Here is a 15,085-nt window from a genome sequence, read left to right as displayed (position 1 = left end):
CAATACAAAGGCTACCTTGGTCTGATCATTAGGGAAGGCCCCAGGTCTGCATAGGAAGTGCAAACGACACTGATTCATGAATACGGCAAATCGTTTGGGGTCCCCAGCAAAGCGTTCGGGTGGGGCCAGCGGCATGTTTCCAGGTATATTAATCTACACAGGGTTACTGTAAACCACAGGAGCGGGGTTCCCTCCGGAACCGGGTAGAGGAGTTTGCCCAGCTTGACCTTGCAAAAGCTGTCTGGCCAGGTCATCAGTTCTTTCCTTTGATATTATTAATTCCCTCCTGAGGGCATTAGTCTCTTGACGAGCGGCATGTACTTCGGACCGTAATTCCCCCAGTAATTGGGCCAACTGATCAGTCTCAGAACTTTCCATAGCGCCTGGGTGGGAATTTGTAGGAAGGCTTTGCGTTCTGTAACGCTCACCTGACTCCCACGGAGGCGCTGGCCTGGTTCGCGCTGCTGTGACCTCTTCTAAGGTGATGCGCAGGGTTCGGAAGACGGACTGGACCGGGCCCCCAAATCTGGCTTGTCTGGCTCGCAGAAGTATCCTTCTATAGGGGATTAACTGTCTGCGGGGTAATGCAATCAGCCACCCTCTTTCCCCTCTCACCCTCCTCTGATTCCTCGTTGCGTCTCACCTTAGGGTCTGGAAGGACGAGCTCTCCATCCTGCTTCTGATGCAGGGGCGCGTTGGTATCCAGTTACTTCACTAGATTTTCGGATTGGTGAGAACCAAACTTGCATGACTTCCAGGTAAGTTTTTTGATAAGAGGTTCCCCTTGTGTCCATGCATTAATGTACTAATGCTAGTGTCTTTTTCCCCATAGGGGCCGGGGTACGGAATGCCGGGGAACAGGCACCGACCCGAGATGAGAGGTGAAATCCTTGTAGAAATCAGGTAAGTCTTTAATGAGCGTTTTTTGGTAATGTCTTTTCATTCACTCATTAACGCTGATGTCTCTTTTTCCCCTTAGGGGCCGGGGTCCGGAAATGCTAGGATGTGGCGCGGACCCGAAATGAAGAGGGAATGAATCAACAGGTAAGTCTTAACATTGAGATTTAGCTTCCCTTATTCCCTTCTCTCTCTCGCCTTTTGTTCTGGTCTTTTTCTCCCTAGGCGCTGGGGCGTGACTGCGAATCCGGATGATCGCTGCTGAACATGGAGGCGCCCTGTAAAGGTGAGTGGAATGCGGCGCTGCAGCGATCGACGCGATGAGCTTTTAAATTAAAGTTTTCCTTTTCAGGATTGTCGGCGAGATGTCTCCGGGATGCGGATTTAGCAGCTAAGGACTTTTCCTTCTTCTGTTCTCTTCTTCTCTTCCTTTGCAGGTGATCCAGGATGCTGGCAGGCGTGGCAGAAGTCAGGATGCAGGAGCAGACATGGTGAGCGTCCAGCTGCTAGATGCAGAACAACGCGAAGCACGTGTGGCTGTTCGGGTGGGGTTTAAATAGCCTTGGAAGAAGTTCCAGGTATGTATCCTTCCCCGACCACGCCCGGATGGTAAATTAGTCCCACAGGTAAAGTAGTTCCTTTCAGGCCTCAAGGAGGCCGGGATCCTGCAGCATGGTCTGCATCAGGTAAGTGCACCCAATCACTTCCATAATGAGCCTGGCGCCTATGGCTCCAGGACTGATGTCTTTTATGAGCCTGGCACCATAGGCGCCAGGACACTGTCCAAAGGGCCCCTATATGGGGTTGCTGGGTCCTTCCTTGGGGACTGGATGTCCGCTTTTGGGGACGCAGGGCTTGAACCGGCTCCCCGGGAGCGGGCATCATGACAGCTCTTTCAGATCCCTCAATATATAGCCAGTCGGGAGGTGACGGTACGCAAAGCCATGCGCTTGCTAGGGATGATGGCGTCATGCATATACTTGGTTCCCCACGCACGGCTGCGCATGCGTCCCAAACAAGAGTGGCTTAACAGCCAGTGGTGTCAGGCCAGCGGACAATGGGAAGATTTGGTAGTTGTCTCGCCAGCCCTTCTTCTCTCTCTGCAGTGGTGGTCAAGAGAAAACGTCTTGAAGGGGAAGACCTTCACCACCCCTGCAGTGGAAGCCACTCTCACGACAGACGCATCTCTCACGGGGTGGGGGGCTCACCTGCTTCAGCAGACAGCACATGGAGTGTGGGCCCCTCAAGTAGCGTCCAACCATATATATTTACTGGAGCTATTAGCGGTGTTCAAGGCATTGAAGGCCTTTCAGATGCAACTACAAGGGAAGACAGCGCCGATTCTAACGGACAGCATTACAGCCATGTATTACCTGAACAAACAGGTATCCAAGCTGTCCCAACACATTTGGATATGGGCTCTCAGACACAAGATGTTTCTGTTGTCTCAACATGTTCCAGGGGAACTCAATCTTCAGTCAGATGTGCTCAGCAGAGATTTCCCTCTGCCAGAAGAATGCGAGTGGCGTCTGCACGAAGACATCGTGTCCAACGTCTTCGCAGAATGGGGCATCCCAGAGATCGACCTGTTCACAACTCAGGAGAACGCCCAATGCCAAGACTACGCCGCCAGATACCCCCAGAACTGCTCCAAGGGGAACAGTCTCTGGATAACATGGTCAGGGAAATTTGTCTACTCCCCCCACCCCCATTAGCCTCCCGACTCCCCTTCTCAACAAGATAGTGCACAAGATGCAAAAGGAACCAGTTACCATCATACTGGTGGCCCGCATGTGGGCCCGCCAACCCTGGTTCACGCACCTGATGGAAATGTCCCTCTCCCCGCCAGTCAAGCTACCCTGCCCGTACAACATGTTGTCTCAGGATGGGGGGGGAGGGGAGACCCTACACCCATGCCCACAAACTCTGAACTTAGCAGCCTGGCTCCTGAGGTCATAGAGTTTGGACACCTACAGCTCCCTCAGAGGTGCATGGACATACTCTGGGAAGCTAGAAAACCTAACACACGTTATTGCTATGCCAGCAAATGGAAACGTTTTGTCATCTGGTGTAATTCCAAGGGCGTCAATCCCATCGACTGCTCTCCCACACACATTGCGCTGTACCTTACCCATCTGTTAGATACTGGGTTGGTCTTCAATTCCCTAAAGGTTCATCTGGCTGCTCTCTCAGCCTACACCACATCACAACAAAAAGTGTTGTGGTGGAAGATACCGGTGATTAAAGCCTTTATAGCAGGGGTTAAGAGGATTTATCCTCCCATTTCTCACCCAGCTTCTGGGTGGGACCTAAATGTGGTTTTGACCAGACTCATGGGAGCTCCCTTTGAGCCTATGCATAAAGCAAGTCTAAAAGACCTGACTTATAAAACGGCCTTCCTAGTGGCTATCACTTCTATTAGAAGAGTTAGCGAACTACAGGCTCTTTCTGTTCTAGACCCCTTTGTTACAGTCCACAGGGATAAGGTAGTTCTGCGCACTCACCCCAGATTTGCGCCTAAATTCATCTCGAAGTTCCATGTGAACCAATCGATTGAACTACCTACTTTTTTCCAGAATCCCACTAGCATGGCCGAAAGAAGCCTACACACACTAGATGTGCGCAGGGCAGTCATGTTCTATCTGGAAAGAACTAAACCACTGAGGAAAACAAACCAATTTTTTGTTTCAGTGGCAGCTGGTAGAGAAGGGGATCATGTCTCTAGATCAGCTATCTCAAGGTGGATTGTCAAATGCATCACACTGTTACACTCTTGCTAAGAGAGAACTGCCATTCAAGCCTAGAGCACATTCTACTCGAGGCACTGGGGCATCCATAGCATTTATTGCAAATGTTCCCCTCGAGTCCATTTGCAAAGCAGCAACCTGGAGTTCTGTACACACCTTTACAAAACACTTTTGCCTAGACACTCCTGCTAGGTCTGATTAACAGGTGGGACAAGCAGTACTAAGACATCTTTTCTATACTGTTCCTTCTTACAACCCACCTCCAACTCACTAGTTTATGCACAGCATGTGATTCTAAGCAGATTAACAAGCATCAGAGGACATGCATTACTTACCGTAATAGCATTTCTGATGATTGTATCTGCTTAGATTCACATGCGCCTTCCCTACCTCCCCACTCGGGGTGGAAGGAACATAGACGTCTTACTACTTTCTCTCTTTATGTACTCACTCACTATAGCCTTGGGCTCCCTCATGGCAGAAAAGATACAATCAGAGGGACCTCGGCGCGTGAGGGATTTTGGGTACACTACACATCACGATACGGATAGTGTTACAGACACGCCTATGCCGACGTCCCTTTTCGGTCCCCGAAAGATGAGATGCAATACTCAGCGGTTACCACTGGGTGTCGGACCATATGCCCAGCATGTGAATCTAAGCAGATACAATCATCAGAAATGCTATTACGGTAAGTAATGCATGTCATTTAGACAGAACCAAGTCTTTCAGAAGTTCCATGCAACTTTTCCTAGCATTGAGACCTTCAAATAAAGGGGAAGCAATCTCTAAGCAAGGAATCTCCTGGTGGATTTCATCAGCAATTTCGTTGTGCCACGCAAAAGCAAATAAGTAGTTAACAAAGCTGCTTGTGCTCACTCCACAAGGGCTACAGCGGCCCTGTGCCCCGTAATTCCCTTGGCAGACACATGCCAAGCAGCTACCTGAGTAGTACTGCACAAGTTTACTAAACACTACTGCCGAGAAGGAAAACGCGCAGCAGGAGCAAAAATGGGAAGAGCCATCCTGCAGCATCGATTTCAATAAGGTAGGCTTTTTACCTACATCTCAACCGCCAAAGAGTAACACTGCTATATATTCTATTCACAGCATGTGAATCTATGAATGATCCAATGCTGGGGAGAGGGAGTTAAGCTGCTTACCTGTAACTCCTGTTCTCCAGCATTGGTATCTTTCATAGATTCACATGCACCCTCCATCCACCACTAAGATAAGCCTCCCATGTATAACTAACCAGCATACACTGGTTGGAATCCGAAGAGAGGCTCTAAGGAAGGGACTAACTAATCAATGTCCCATTGAATGAGACCAAAAACACCCATAATGAGGGCGATGGCATACTCAACAGACCTGTTTTTTCCTTTAAGGAAAACAAAAAGTAGTAACCGGGAATTCCCAGCATTCCCCATGATTGTTTCTTCTGCTTTGGCCTCCCTTCATTGCTCTCAATCGACATTTGTTTAATATTTCATTTTTTTTCTATTTTGTGTAAATATGCCAATTTTTCTGGCTTCTTGCTTTCTCTCGTCTTTTATTCTTCTCAGGTCCCACTATGTAGGAATTCCTAGACCTCCATGTGCCCAGTCTCGTTTTCGTTCCGTATTTCTTTTGTCTCCAAAACAGTGCAAACAACACCAATCCTATATCAGATTATAAACCTCTTTTTCTCATTCGCTCCCACTTGATTGAGCATCTTCTTTCACTCTGCTCTTCCTAGTATGTTTTTTTTATTGGTGAACTTCTAACTGTACAGTTTGTATTATGTTCAGTGCATTGTCTAAAGTTCTGTACACGCCAATAATAATTACAAATTCAAATACTCTGTTTCCAGAAACTAATCTAGGGCAAGTGTGTTTACATAACAGGCAGTACCACAGCAGTGTTTTGGTGTTATACTCCCCAACACACACTCAGGTGTCACAACCGATCTGGCGCTGGTGCATAAAACAGGAGATTTGGTTCCAAAGCCACAATACCCTTGATGTGCAGAATTATCCACTACTAATCTTCATCAGGTTTGTATCACAAAAACACGAGTCGGAACTAGGCACAGGGGCGCTCGAATCCTCTAGAGGAAGAGCACTCCATATGTAGACTGTTTACAAGAAGTACAAACACAAAATGCCCACACTTAGGCGTCAAGGTACCCAGAACTGTCAGTAAGCAATGTACTGTGGTTGGCATGGTTAGGTATATTTGCCTTCACTTTCCCCCCAACAGGTAGTATCACAGAAACTGTTACATTAGTAATTGACTCTAATATTTATTGTGCCAGCATGGGGGCGACAGGGGTGGTACCCTCACATATGAGGGTGGAACTTTCAAACAAGCTTCAGCCAACACATGATCTGCTAATGCAACAACAGCAGATAACACAACCAAATGCTCCATTTATGCACTTCGCAGCATTAAAGGCATATTTTGGTCCTTTACAGCTGGGATATAGGTGAATGGACATCCTCAATTAGGCAAGCAAACCAAATGCATGCACATGCTACTTTAATAAGTGGAAGCGGCTTGTAGTTTTGTTTACAAACCAATCTATTAACCCAATAGCGCCAATGACAACTGACACTTATCTATTTGGTATGCCAGTTGGATTCAGGGCTAGTGTATGATTCCTTAGAGGTTTGGTTTTGGATGCATATACAGATCTTATGGTGGAGAATCCCACTGGTTAAATCCTTCATAGAAGCAGTCAAAGATATGTATCTGCCGAATGCTAACCGGGCTCCTAGCTGTAATCTAAATAGTTTTGCACATACTAATGCTTTCACTTTTTGGGCACATTCATAAATGTTCATTTAAACACCTAACCTACAAGGCATCCCCTCCAGTAGCAGTTACCTTAATAGGATGAGCAAGTGAAATATAGGCCTTGTCTCTCAAAAAGCCTGTTGTACCTATTCACAAGAACTAGGTGGTTTTCAGAGCTCGCCCCATGCCTCTCCCTAAAAACACATATCTCAGTTTCACATTAAGCAATTGAACTAACTCACTGCATTTTCTTCAAAAGCACCAGATGAGGGCAAAGAAATTGTTTCTTACATTGGCTATACACCGGGCTGTTTTATGTTCTACATTGAGAGAACCAAAACATTAACTGACAAGTCAGATCTTTTTTGTTACAGAACTGGAGGGCAGTTATTTCACTAAAGCCAGCATTGCAAGATGGATTATGCATATCATTCAAGAATGCTATACGCCTGCACAAAAGACTCTTCTTCAACTCCCAGAGCTCATTCTACTAGGGGAGCAGGGGGTCACACTAGCATTCATATCCAACGTTCCCTAGATCTCATCTGCAAGCCCACATCTTGGGCATTGGTACACAAATGCAAACCACTACTGTATAGATACTCAGGCGAACTCTCAGGTTGGCTAGGCAGTACTGCAGAATCTGTTTTCTGCTGTGCCACCTGCACACCCACCACCAGTCACACATACCTTTCGATGATGTGTGTATAGCATGTGAAGATTTACAAGCCCCAGAAGGTGAGCATTACTGACTCAATAATAACTTTTCTGGAGCTTGTATCTGTTTAGAAACACATGCATGCTCCCAACTATCCCAATGTTGGGTATCAAAATAAATCGGCATAACTAACCAGACTAGCACAGGGGACATTTTAGGTAAACCTGCAAGTCTAAGATTCTATGGTCACTTTTCAAAGAAAATCTACGTCTGTAATATAACCGGAACATCCCCATTGGCACCTACTTTTCCTTTAGAAATAAACCACTCAAGATCTACCACTAAATGGAGGAATATGCATAGCATGCGATTACCAGACACAAGCCCTAAAGAGACTATTACTGGAAGTAATAGCTATATACTGCTCTGTTTTCCTGGAGGGTCATTTTTCAGTCTTTTTGATTATACGTTTTAGAGTAAAGAGTGTATTTTTATAGTACCTTGCTTTCACTTTTGATTTTGACACTGACAGTACTGTTGTTGGAGACTCTCACTGCTGGCTCACATCTCTGAAGAACGTAGCATACCTTAGGCCTATGCTACCAATATGCAGGCAAAGAAGGTATAATATTCTTTTTCTACCTGTTTAACTTTTGTCAAAAACTCCCTTTTGCTTCTTTTGGCTTGTGGGCTGAAATTACAGCCCCAGAGTGACAGAGAGGACATGCTAGGCCCCTATTGTGAGAGTGAAGCTGTTTAATGTAGAGTCCCATTGAAATATAAAAGCCAGTACAAAACAGTGAGTTCCGACATCAGGCCTAGTGAAATGAAAAGAAATGGGCCTATTTCAACTCTACTAAAATGGACCGGCGCTCAAGTGAAAGGGAATCTACCCAAGCTGAAGACTGCTGGATATGCCCAATGAATGGGAAAAGACCTGTGTGGCTGGAAATGCTGCTTTTCATAAAATATGAAAAGTTACATTTTCAACTTGGAGACAGATAGCATGTGACATGACTTCTATACAGCACAAGACGGCGATCCAAAAATCCAAAGTGAAGCCAAGCATTTTGCATTTAGTCATAATAAAGACTTATTTTCATCATATAAAATTACAAAATTTAAAGAAAAAGGTCTATTTCGTTTTGTGTTTAAAAAAAAAAAAGACGTACCCTGGTTTCTGTGTAACTGTGGCCTATGTGTGAATAATACCAAAAGTGGATTTATATCTGTTCAAACGGTATGTAAAGAAAGATTGTATTGTACAAAACATGCCCAGATGCGATACTAAATGTTACATGTAAACCCATCTTTACGATTTAAAAGCTGTACTTTCAGAAGTATGGATGATAGGGCATTTATTCAGCTTGTGCCTTTCGACTGAAAGGAAACTGTGACCTTAAGGCCTTTGGCTGAATGCCCTCTCGGAGAAAACAGGGCTTGGTTTCAGTCAAATGCAAAAGAAATATAAAGAATTAGATAGGAATTCTGGAGGATTCAGATAAGCCGGCCATCAGAAATGACCTTTAAGTTCAGGCCTCCCCATTAACTGTGCATTAGTGGCCAACAGAAATGACCTGTTTAGGGCTGACTCGACCTCAAGAAATGGCCTTCAGAGCCACTAATGGATCTTCAAACACTATGTAGGAACAGACCCTGCTAATAAACAGATGTTTGTGTCAGGTCACCGGAGAGAAATTAAACTTTAAAAAAAGGTGGGTTACATATGAAACTCATCACTCGCAGGTGATGCCTTGCCATAGATTAACATTGGGCTACCTTTTCTTTAATAAAAAGAGAATTGTGTGTCCCAGTGATGTCATGGCCACGGGCCCCGGAACACAAAAACCACATCATCTAGTGACGGGGGCAATGGGTCACTTGACTCACTTATGTCCATTTGTGACACATAAACACAGGGGCCCTGGCTGGACTCAGTCCTGGCGCCTTTGGCGCCAGGCTCATATAGAGATGTGAGCAGAAACACATTATTTCAGTGCAGGAGTGCTTTTATGTTACTTCAGTGCTGGAATGCTTTTATTTTACAAGAACTTTCCAGGTGCTGCAAGCCTTTATTCCAGAGAACATCCCCATGTGCTGACACATCGGGCATGGATCCCTAGGCCTGGTCTTCAGGTGCTGACTCATCGAGTGTGGCAGGGCGTGGCAGCAGGCAGGCCAGAGCTACTGGGTGTGACCGGGAACAAGACTATATTAACCCTACCGATCCCTCAAGCAAACGCGTTGCGTTACTTTGCACCTCCATGCAATCTGGCGCTCACCGTCGCCTGGACCAGCTACTTACCTTGTGATCCTGCAACAGCATCCTTACCTGGACCCTGGCTCGCATCTCATGGCAACGCTCTATCTTCTTGACAGATCCCGAATCGACGCCGCAGCACCTGCGCTCTCTGTCCCACAGAGCCGAAGTCCTGAAACGATACAAAACACCCAACCCAGGGACGTGCCGCATTTAAAACCCAATGCGCACCCTAAGGCACCATTAAAGGCTACTTACCAGCTGTCGGACCATCTCAGCCCGCTCCTCCGTACTGCCAGCTCTGCTTCTTCTACCGCAGCTACCGTCGGCACCGCTAAAGAGCAGAGAAAAGAGACATTACATACAAAGGACAGAGAATGAACTTTACAAATACAATTACAACAGTCGGAAGACAAGCGGGCAAGTGGAAACAAGGGAATCACTTACCTACAAGAGAAGTGGACTAGTCGCAGCTGGCCTGGACTTCCACGACAAGGGACCAGTGAAGGAATTTGGTTCCCTTCAACAAGCGCCCCTGCCAGAAGCAGCAGGACGGAGAGCTCATCATCATTCAGCAGGAACCACACTGCTCCTCACCACAGTTCCCCACACAGACGCAGAGGGAGTGTTTCATCCCCGGGAGGGCTGCAACCGTGCCCCAACTCCTCCGCAGAGACCAGGTGAGCGTAACAAGTGAGCTCATCCCAGACTCATTAAAGGGGATAAGAAGCCCGTTGGTACCATATAAATACGGCTTCTGTGTGATGTATACATTTTGAGTTATGAAGAAAATGATTCCGTCCTTGTCATAATACCGAGGAAATGGAAAGTTGGTGTGGTGATAGATTGCAAAATTGATGTTTGAATCTTGAAGTGTCAGATTTGTAACTATTTGGGCTCAGGAGCAAATCGGAAAAAATGATTTCTCCAGCATGGGGTCTGGCATGGATTCACATGCTCATGAATATTCCCCGTCGTTAGGCTGGGAATCCTCGGTAAAGAAAAATCAGTATCAGTTTTGTTTCTGATCTGTCTTTCGTAGTAGTAACCAATCACTGATATCTGTGTCATACTGTCCACAGCCAATGACTGCCCTCTCCCTAAGCCCCGCCTCTGGCACCCATCCTCAGGTTTTTACCGCACGTTCAAGTGTTGGGAGTCCTCGTGCTTAGCTCTCGAGCTTTTACTGCGTGTTTCGCATTTTTCAGGATATTTTTTCACATTTTTTCGGTTAATCGAGCCTCAAGCTCCACCGTTTCTACTTCTGATTAACGGGGACCCGTTTCGGATTTTTCTATGCCCCTCAAGGGTGAAGTTTTCGTCGAGCTACGCTTCTTGGAGGATTCCAGAAGACTTGCCGCCTACATGGACATGGCCCAGGACAAGAGCTCGTCGCCCGGATCCAAGCTGTTCAGGAACTGCCCTGGATGCGGGTTACAGAATGTTTTCAAGGAGGACGAACATTCGAGATGCCTCTATTGCCTCCACGAGGATAAGCGCTCTGGTTCGGGGAAGAGGAAGTCTGAGAACCCGTGTAAGCTTCGAGAGAAGCCCCGGTCGATCTCGACGGAGGGGGAGCGAGGCGAGGCCCCTCCCCCCCAAGGTGAGGGCCCAGGACGCACCTAAGGTGCTGAAGGCCCTTGTCCATCAGCCGAAGGCCTCTATCGAGGGAATCGCGGCATCCCTGGCAAAGCCAGTTGTGGCTCCGCCTGTGGAGGCGACCTCAGGGTCCAGAGTCTCCCTGCCACCACGGAGGGAAGCCTCTTTCCAGCCCATCGATAAGACCCCCGTGAAGACCCCGGTGGAAAAAGAGGGGCGGGGGGCACGGTGGCCATCACAGACTCAGAGTCAGCCTCTGAGGAGGAGCTGGTTGAGGCCGTGAAGAACCTCGAAGAGAGATTCGAGAAGATTCGAACCCACAGGGCAGCCCCCCGGGAGGCAGTCGAGGAACTCGACGACGGTGACGACGGACAGCCTGATCTTCCGTCCCAGCCAGCACCCGAGCCTCAGGATAGCTCAGCGGCCATTTTGTTGGCGATCCAGTCCTTGTGCAGAGAGATAAGGACGAGATTACCACGGACCCCGACGGAGGACCCTGAACCAGACCCGTCGGCAAGCCCCCCGAACAAGCGGAGGAGGATCCGTCCCGCCCTTCGTACCCACGAGGCCTGCGGACCCCTCTTCTCCCTCGCCTGAGCCCGGGTCGGACACGGCAGAAGACGGAACGATGGGGACGGATGACGACGGTGGCGACGACGGGACTGACCTCCCGTCGCCCACCCCATGGGCTTCTCCCCCCGACGAAATTGGCTCGTTTCACGCCATAATCGCCAGGGCATCCGAGTTGTTCCAGCTCTGCCCGGTGGAGCAGAAGAAGGAAGGCTTCCTCTATCAACGACGGGAAGCCAAGAGAAAAACGGTCCTTGCGGTGCCGTTGTCCGACGACATTTGGGACGAGGGTCTTGCCGTCCTGAAGAATCCTTCCACAACGCCCGCAAAAAGGGACAGGTACGAGAAGAAGTACCGGGTTCCCCGACACTGCCCCCCTGTGCCTCAGGGCCCAGCCTATTCCAGATTCGGTCGTCTCAGCAGCGGCAAAGAAGAAAGCGGCGGGGGCAGCTGCATCGACCTCCACTTCCCCGCCGGACGGCGAGGGTAAGAAGTGGGACACCATGGGGTGACGGGTCATTTCGTCGGTGGCGACGACGATCAAGGCAGCCAACGCCTTGGCGATTGTGGCCTGTTATGACAGGGAGCTTTGGTTCAAAATGGGCCCCCTACTGGACTTCCTACCAGACGACAAGAGGGCGGAGGCCCTAGAGATTCTGCAGGAAGGCGAGGTGGCGTCGGACCACGCCATCACGGTGGCAACGGACATTGCCGATACCGGTTTTCGCCAGCTAGGCAATGGGGTTTGCCTGCGACGACGAGGTTGGCTCAGAGCGACTGACTTCCGTCAAGACGTCCAGACCCGGGTGATGGACATGCCGTTCGACGGCAACAACCTGTTCGGGAAGACGGTGGATGAGTCTCTTCAGGCCATCAAGACGGACACAGAAACGGCCCGAGCCCTGGGAGCCCTTCAGCAGCGACGGCCCTTTTGGAGTTCTGGAGGCAGACAGGGGGCCTCCAAAGGATCCAGGGGTGGCTCCTCTTCCTATCGCCAAGCGGCCCGCTCCTCTTCCCAGGAGGCCTACAGAGGTCGCGGCAAGCAAGGAGGATCTCACCGTCGTCGTCAAGGTGGCAAGGCCTCGACCAAGCAAGACTGAACCGGCCGCAGCGTCGGGCCCCCACTGAAGCACCCCGGTGGGAGGCCGGCTGACGAAGTTCGTCGGCGTGTGGGAGACCATCTCCACCGACCGTTGGGTGCTGGATACCCTGGCCCGAGGACATTCTCTCGAATCCCAAAAGAAGTGCCCTCACATTCCTCCCGTGGCCAGGAAGGAAAATCACGTCCCCCAACTGCTGTTGGAGGAAAGGGCGATGCTCAAAAAAGGTGCCATCAAGCTCATCCCCAAGAGGCTCCGGGGCTCCGCAGTGTACTCAGGTACTTTCTCGTCAAAAAGAAGACAGGCGGCTGGCGCCCCATCTTGGACCTTCGTCGTTTAAACAAATACATCAAGGCACAGAAGTTCAGGATGGTCACCCTCCAGCACGTGCTGGGACAGCTGGAGGAAGGCGACTTCCTGTCGTCGTTGGACCTGGAGGATGCCTACTTCCACATCCCCATCTTAAAAGGACACCGGAAGTTCCTCAGATTTGTAGTCCAGGGACGTCACTACCAATTCAGAGCTCTACCATTCGGATTGAAGTCGGCACACAGGGTGTTTACTAAGTGCCTAGCACCAGTGGCGGCGCGGCTGCGCCTGCAGGGGATACATGTTTACCCCTATCTGGACGACTGGCTCATCCGGGCAAGGACAAGAGATCTCGCCGTCGAGCACACGGCGAGCACAGTAAGTCTGCTCACAGAACTGGGATTTGCCATCAACTACCTCAAGTCCCACCTGGTACCGTCGCAGGTGGCCCTGTTTCTGGGAGCGAAGCTCGATACAGTGAGGCGCCTGGTGGCTCCGTCGGAGGAAAGGACCAGGGCCATCCTGGGCAAGGTCCAGCGCCTGCTAGCCACGGACGTGGCCAGGGTGAGGTCCGTCAAATCCCTCCTAGGGATGATGTCCTCGTGCATCTACTTAGTGCGCCTATGCAGACTACGGATGCGGCCGTTTCAGGAATTCCTCGACGCCCGCTGGACCCAGGTGACGGGCAGCTTCGAAGACAGGATCCCCCTCGACGGGGTGTTCGGTCATGCCATTCAGTGGTGGGGCTCCCGTGCATACCTCACGGCGGGCACGGACTTCCAGACCCCGGCGTACCAGGAGACGGTGACGACAGATGCCTCACTGGAAGGATGGGGTGCCCACACCGGCGGTCTCCACGCAAGAGGCCTTTGGCTCCGAGAGGAGAAGTCGCTCCACATCAACGTCCTGGAGCTTCGAGCCGTGGTCTGGGCACTCCGATCATTCCTCCCGTCCCTCAAGGGCAAGGTGGTGAGGATCTTCACGGACAACACCACCACGATGTTTTACATCCGAAAACAGGGAGGCACCAGGTCCCAAGCCCTTTCCAAGGAGGCACAGGATCTGTGGCACTGGGCCGTCGCCCAGGGGATGTTCCTGGTTCCCTTCCACCTGGCAGGAATAAAAAACACCATCGCTGACTCACTCAGCAGGGAGCTGCGCTCGTGCCACAAGTGGGAACTACGCCAGGATCAAGTGGATCGACTTTTCCAGCGATGGGGCAAACCCCAGATCGATCTGTTCACGACGGCGACGAACTCGAAGTGCCGGAGGTTCCCCAGCAGGTTTCCCCAGCCGAGAAGCATGGGCGATGCGTTCTCGTTCCCCTGGGACGGCCGATTCCTGTATGCGTTCCCTCCGCTGCCTTTGCTGCTCCGGCTCATCAATCAGCTCAAGAGGTCCCGGTGCAGGATGATCCTGGTTGCACCGGCGTGGCTTAGACAGATCTGGTTCCCGGACCTTCTGGACTTGTCAGCGTCTCCACCAGTCAAGCTGCCGGCGGACACGGACCTTCTCTCCAGAGAAGGAGGCGCCATTCTTCACCACGACCCGGCGTCGCTGAACTTGCAGGCCTGGCTCCTGCAGCACTAGAGTTTGGAGGGTACGATATCCCGGCTGACTGCAGAGCGGTGCTTGCAAAAGCCCGGGCGTTCTCAACTCTCAAGTGCTATGGACATAAGTGGAAGAGGTTCTCTGTCTGGTGCCGTGCACAGAAGATTAACCCTCGCGTGTTATGGCCCCTCAAGTGCTGCCGTACCTGCTGTCGCTGGCCAATGCTGGGCTGGCTCACGCCTCTATCAAAATTCATCTGGCTGCCATCTCCCGATACACCAGAACTACTGGACGGACGTCTTTTTGGTCTCATCGCCTGGTGATGGAATTCATGAAGGGACTATTCCGATCATTCCCGCCGGTGAAGGCCCCTGCCCTGGCGTGGGAACTCAACATGGTGCTGACCAAGCTCATGGGGGCCCCATTCGAGCCTATGTACTCGGTGCCGTTGAAGTTCCTGTCGTGGAAGGCAGCTTTTCTTGTGGCCATCACCTCCGCACTACGAGTGGGAGAGATCCAGGCCCTATCTTGCAAGCCTCCATACTTGACTTTTCACAACACAAGGGTGGTGCTGAGGACGCACCCCTCCTTTATGCCCAAGGTGCCGTCGGACTTC

At 50.3% G+C, this 15,085-nt stretch overlaps 1 protein-coding gene across 2 annotated transcripts in view; it reads left to right on the top strand.

Moving 5' to 3' along the window:
* Positions 1–15,085, top strand: part of LOC138580163 (C-type lectin domain family 2 member B-like) — a 388,930-nt gene that overhangs the window by 348,432 nt on the left and 25,413 nt on the right. The window lies entirely within an intron of this gene.

This window comes from Ambystoma mexicanum, chromosome 3p (assembly GCF_040938575.1).
Source record: "Ambystoma mexicanum isolate Mex_15411 chromosome 3p, UKY_AmexF1_1, whole genome shotgun sequence".
NCBI lineage: Eukaryota > Metazoa > Chordata > Amphibia > Caudata > Ambystomatidae > Ambystoma > Ambystoma mexicanum.
This window is presented reverse-complemented; position numbering and strand designations above follow the sequence as displayed.